Source organism: Meleagris gallopavo, chromosome 8, assembly GCF_000146605.3.
Source record: "Meleagris gallopavo isolate NT-WF06-2002-E0010 breed Aviagen turkey brand Nicholas breeding stock chromosome 8, Turkey_5.1, whole genome shotgun sequence".
Taxonomy (NCBI): domain Eukaryota; kingdom Metazoa; phylum Chordata; class Aves; order Galliformes; family Phasianidae; genus Meleagris; species Meleagris gallopavo.
Window position 1 is genome coordinate 21,876,343 of NC_015018.2, and position 6,085 is coordinate 21,882,427.

At 59.6% G+C, this 6,085-nt stretch overlaps 1 protein-coding gene across 1 annotated transcript in view; it reads left to right on the forward strand.

Moving 5' to 3' along the window:
* Positions 1–5,001: 5,001 nt before the first annotated feature.
* Positions 5,002–6,085, forward strand: part of LDB1 (LIM domain binding 1) — a 9,297-nt gene continuing 8,213 nt past the window's right edge. Inside the window, exon 1 of the mRNA XM_031554472.1 lies at positions 5,002–5,004. The gene's annotated coding sequence lies outside the window, so the exon portion shown is untranslated. The remainder of the gene's footprint in view (positions 5,005–6,085) is intronic.

Genomic DNA, 6,085 nt, shown 5'->3' on the forward strand with positions numbered 1-6,085 from the left:
CTGGCTGTGGCCTCTCGCAGTGGGGGAGCGGCTTGCCCAAGGTCAGCGGGCAGCGGGTTTGCCGAGCTGGGAACAGAGCCTGGTCTGGCAGCAGAGCCCTGAGCCACGCTGCCCGTTGCTGTGCCGGCTTGCACGGAGCTCTGCGGGGGTTTCCCTCCTGGCCCATGTTGCTTTGGGCCCTGGGGTGCGAGATTTGGCAGCCCTGGAGGGGTGTGTCTGGTGCAGGCAGTATGTCCTGGGGTGGGTTGTGGGGACAGGGGGAGGACAGCGATGTTCCTGTCTGCGGGGTTCCTCCCGTCTACCAAGCTGAGCCATGCTGTGAGCCTCCTGAGACAGATGCTTGAGGAAGGGGTAGCAGAGTGCAGGCCGAGCGCTGACAGCCGGAGCTCATGTGCTGCAGCTCCAGTGTGGGGACCGCAGCACCCCCAGGTGCACCCAAGGTGGCGGGAGTCCTGCTGCCCCTGGCCCCTCGCCCTAATTCCTACGTAATTCCTCAGGTCTCATCCTGCACGAAGCTGAGCCCTTCTGCCCTGCAGCAAAGGCTCCAGATGCTTTGAAATCTGGACTGCAAATGCAGCCTGTCCCTCCTGCTGCCCTTTGAAAGCCCCCAGGGCTCTGCTCCCAGCTTCGTGAGCCATGTCACTGCCTGCAAATGCTGCTGAGCAAGGAAAGAAAGTACCCTTGGTGGGACCCCATAGCCAAGGCCATCAGTGCAGCCCCTGTGTTCTGGCACTGTGTGCCAAGTGGTAGTAACTGCAAGGGAGAGGCATGCTGTCACTGCACTCCCCACCCTGCCGCAAGCTGATAGAGCTGTGGAGCAGAGTCTGTGCATGTTTTGTTTTCGCTTTGCTGGTGGTACTGGGATGGGAGATGCCATCTACCCCATCCATCTGATGGATGCTGTGTGTGCCATACCACCCTCTTGGGGCTGGAGTGAGCAGGGGGAGTTGGCAGCTGCCCCATGTTCACCTAGGGATCTGCTTATTAGGATGGTAAATTGGGGCCTAGGGCTCTCTGCTGACACGTGGCACGGCTCCTCTGCACCCGTGTGAGCTCACCCTGCTGCCAGCTCCGGTTTGTTGGGGAAAGCTGTGATGGGTTAACCAGCCGGCCCAGTGCTGGGTGCCTGTCGGCTGCGCTCCGAGTTTATTCCAGAAATGGTATTGTCTGCTCCTCCTGTGCCAGCACGGAGCTGCTCTGAAAGCCGATATGTTGGGGGCAGCCCCAGGGGGCCGAGGGGGTGCTGGCAGCAGGATGGGCCCCCAGGGCAGTGCCTTCCTCCCGAGCACATGAGCTGCTGCGGTGGTGGGCCTGAATGCCCCGGGCAGGGCAGGAGCACTGAGCTGTGGCAGGGACCAGCGTCCCCTGCCTGTCCCCTGCACCTCCAGCTCACTCTCCTGTCTCAACTTCATGCCACCTTCTTGCCTTTGCTGTGGGATTCCCTTGGCCACATCCGCGTTGCTTGCACACAGGGACGCATGCATGTGTGTGGTGCTGGGGGCCTCCTTTGCACGTGGTTTGGGCACATCCTTTTGCTCTGGAACTACAATATCTTGCTGCTGGAGTGAGGAGCAGGGAGTGGTGGTGGGTGTTGGGAGCTGTGCTGGGTGCCCCCTGGCCGGCCCCTGGGGAGGGAGGCTGGGGCCAGGCGGCTGTTATCAGGCAGCTTGCAGGGCTGAGCTGTGGTTTCCTGCTGTTGCTGGAGGGGGAGGGCGTTGTGGAACTGGTGGGGTGGTGAGACTGCTGCTGACCCCACCTGGAGCGGCTGGTACCCCCAGACCTGGGATGGGGCTCTAGAATGGACAAAGGTACTGCTGATGGTTTTTTAGGGGGGGAACAGCATGCTCACTGTGATGTGGGAATATGATTGTGCACATGGGCCATGCGCACCTAACCACGCAGGCGTGGATGTTACTGTGTGCCAGGACACCTGCCGTGGGCAGAGGTACCTGCAGGAGCACTGTGCCCCATCCCACCATGCCAGCAGGCACCAGGAAAGACAACATCCCGCAGGAGCCCTCACATCTGGCTCTCCGCTGCCATTTGTCCCCATCCCTCCTAAGCAGGTTGCTTCCAGGACAAACACAAACGTTAGACCAGGGCGTAATCTCCCATGCCACAGATGCCAGCCCCTGCTCTGCTCTAGCCCCACCCTGCTTGTGGGGGTACAGATAACACCCTGTCCCACTGTAGGTCCCGGGGGTCTCTGGTGCAGGAGCCCCGTGTGCAGTGGGTGAGCAGGGGCCCCTGCTTTCTGCAGCAGCCGCCGGCCCTGGGCCCCTCCTCGGCGCCGCGGGGCTTGCGCTGGGAGCAGAGCCAGGTTTCTGCAGTGAAGTCCAGGTGGAGCCGTGCCGGGATGCCGGCTGCTTGGGGGACAGCGGGGTGTGAGCCCCCTTCCCAGAGCCCAGTGCTCAATCCCCCAGCTCGGGACCCCACGGCACATATCTTCCTTTGGGGAGATGCCCGCCAGCATTGCGCACAGCCCAGGGGCTCCTGCAGAGCACTGCCGGTGCCTGCCCCAGCTCCTGCCTCCCCGCCGGCGGGAGCAGCTCACAGCACGCCGCTCCGCCAGGCATGGGGCAGGCCTGGGCTCACAGGCTGGCATGCACTGACTGGTCCATGGCTCAGCCCTGGGGCAGCCCTGTGCAGGAGCATGGTAGCTTGAGTACCTGGGGAACGGTAGCATGGACACCTTGGGGCTGAGCCACTGCTGGAGCCCTCTGTTGGATATTTGGGGTGAAACGGTGCCAAGGAGAGCTGTGCCTGCACAAAGGCACGGCAAGAGGAGGGGGATGTGTCCTCCGACTTCTGTGCCAAGTGCCCTGGAGAGCACAGTGTGCAGCAGCACCGTGTGTGCAGCAGCGCTGTGCATGCCGTTGGTTTGCACGCTGCAGGAGGCTCGGAGCGGCAGCAAGCTGCCCTGTGCCGTGCCTGGAATGGGGCTGGCTGGTGCCTGACCCAGTGCTGCAGGGAGTGGAGCTGCCATCCCCATCCAGTGGTGGCTGTGTCCCTGTTTGGCCTAGCTGGCAGAGCAGAGGCAGCTGTTAACAGGAAGAACACACATGTTAGCAACAAAAACACAGCAGCGAGAGGAAGCAGAAGCGATGCATTATTGATAGAGCTATTTGATGCTGCTATATTCGGAGAGCTGCCTCAGAGAGCTCAGCAGTGCTGCACGGGGGGTGAGGGGAAGGGGTGGGCTCTGCTGGTAGAGTTACCTGCTGGTAACACACCACGTGTAGCTATGGTGCTGTGAGATGCCCCACGTGTACAATCCTGGGGGGTTTCCAGCATCCTCCCCACTGATGACCCCTATCCCTATGGATGGGGAGGGGGGTATGGAGGGTCCCAGCCCCCTTGCTTATCTTTGAAGAATGTGGGTTTAGAAGGTGGCTGATTTCATCTTTTCAACAGTTCATATGGATGGGGAGCAGCTCCGTTGGCAAGGATTTCCATTGCCCCTTGGCACTGCTGTGTGCCCCCTTCTCAGCTTATCCACTCCATCACCGTTCTGCACAAGATCCAACCCGGCCAGGCTGTGGGGACCAGCCCCAGGCCAGGAAACTGGCTGTAAAACGAACCATTCTTGTAACATGAGAGAATCCACCTGGAGCGTCTGGAGTCATAAACCCTGCGGAGCTGGCAGGCTCTCCCCGGGCTGCTGCCAGAGGGGCCAGGGCTGGCTGCTGTGGGTGGCCACAAAGCCCACGAGGGTGCAAGCCCAGCATTGGTGCAAGGCTGAGCTCCTGGCCATGTCCTCTGCTGTGGGCAAGGTGTGCTGCAGGGATGGAGATGGCTTTCCATCGCCTGGGTTGTTTTGCAGGATGTGATCATGTATCCAGGTCTTTTCCACCGCTCCCTACAAGATGCTCAGAGTCTGAGCCTGTAGCTCCCTGTCTTCTGCTCACCAGCTCCTCCTGTGCGTCTCACTATCTGGGCTTTCCTCGTGCATCTTAGCGTCTGGAAATGGTTTTGTTCTGGAAGGGTTAATCCTGGGAGCCCCCAGGATCTGCTGCCTGCCCAGCATGACTCATTGCTGAGCTCCCAGCCTCCCCCAGGCTCTCCGGGAGAGCGATGATGGAGCAGAGCCTTCTCCAGAGAAAAAGAGGGGCCCACCTGCCCCAGGCACCCCCATGATCCAGCTGGGAGAATTCCCCACTGGAGAGGCAGGGACGAAGAGCAGATTTCCACATGAAGGGGGTAAGATTTATGGTGGGGAGCTCCCCTGCCTGTCCCCACCGTGCTCTTCCCATCAGCCGCTCGCTCCGCGGGTGGGAGCACATTGCAGGGAAGGGGCTCCCCCACCATCACCGCCACACGCACTGCGCTCCCCAGCTGCATCCCAGCCCTTCTGCTCTCCATCCAGCATCTCTTTAATTATTAACTCGGCTATAACCATAAACAGCTGGGACTGCTGCAGCCACGTGGACTGGGCCAGCGCTGTCGTCAGAGCCGAGCAGGGACACGTGAGCGGTCCCGGTGGGCTGCTCGGTCCCAGTACTGCTCAGGGGGTGTTGGCCATGCACCCATGGGTGCTGCTCTCCGATCCTTATGGACACAGCTGCAGTGGGGGCAGAGTGCCCTTCATGTAGGGTTTTGCACTGGTAACTGTGCATGCATCGTGCATCCCTGAGGCCTGGGCCTACGTCACCCTGCAGCTTCAGGGCAGGGAAGGGCTGTAGGAGGGCGTGCGTGCCCGAGGTGTGTGTGCAGACGTGTCCGAGCTGTGCCAGCGGGCGTGCATGTGCATGCTGGCCTATGAGCACGTGTGCAAGTGTGCATGGGACGAGCTGCATGGATGTGTGCAAGTGTGTGCCTGCTGCGGGCGCAGTGCTAAGCTCCCCCTGGAGCTGGCTGCATGGGGGCCTAAAACTGAAGGGAAAGGGAAAGTAGTTTGAGCAAGAGAAATCCTGAAAAACTTCAAAGAAAAAAAAAATCAAAGCAAACTAGAGAAAAGTATACTTTTATTGCAGCTTTCCCAGGGAAAGAAATACTTTCCAGCTGGTGTCAAGCTCGGCACTAGGCTGCACTCAGAGCGAGGAATTGTGCTGGGATTGGGACCGGCATCTCCCTGTGCTGTGGGATGCCTGCCTTGTTTTGCTCTGCTCAACTATGCTGGGGGGGACTGGAGCAGCAGACAGCAAAACGCCTGTTTGACACCGGCGGTTGCTCCTCCTGGCATGGAGGTGGCTGAGATGGCAGTCAAAGGCGTTGTTGCGTGGTGGCCTTTGAGCAGAAAGTGAGCCCACACCTCCCTCTGCGTGGGCAGTGCTCTCAGGTGCAGGGTTTGGACATTTGTGAAGAGCCAGGGGTTGGACTCGGAAGGTCCTGGTGTGCCTTCCAATGTGGGATGTTCTGTGATTCTGTGCTATGTGGGTTATAAAGCATTTTGGTGTGTGTTGAATGGATGCTCCTCCTTGTGCAGGAGTATGGATGGCTTATGGGTCTATGCGTAGAGATATAGGGATGTACAGCTGTGTGTATGTGCGGGCGTGGATGTACAGATGAGTGTGTGTAGGTGTGTACATATATAAATACGGGCGTACAGATGATTGTATAGATGAGCATTTGTGCAGGTGTGTATTGGTGCATACAGATGTGTCTGTACTGGTATAGGAGTATGCAGCATTGTGTGAAGTGTACACATAGGTGTAGAGTTAGGTGTTAAGGTGTGGTATGTGTACAGGTGTGGGTGCACAGGAGGGTGGCTGTAGGTAGGTGTAGGAGTACAGAGGGGTGTATGCAGGTGTGTATGTAGGTACACGTGTAGGTGTACAGGGGTACATAGATAGGTGTAGCTATACAGAGAGGTGTAGGAACGGCTGTGGATGCCGTGGAGGTGTGTGTAGGTAGGTGTAGATGCACAGAGATGTATGTATGCGTGCACAGAGGGCTGTATAGAGAGTGTGCGTGTCGGTACGTAGATAGGCGCAGCTGCACGGAGGGCCGTACAGAGGCGCTCGGGAGGTTCCGGCAGCCCGGCACGGGGCTGCGCGGCACCGAACTTTTCCCCTCGATGCCGGCGGATCGGACCCGTCCCGTCCCGTCCCGTTCAGCCCCGCGGCCCTTTTGTGCGGGCGGCGCG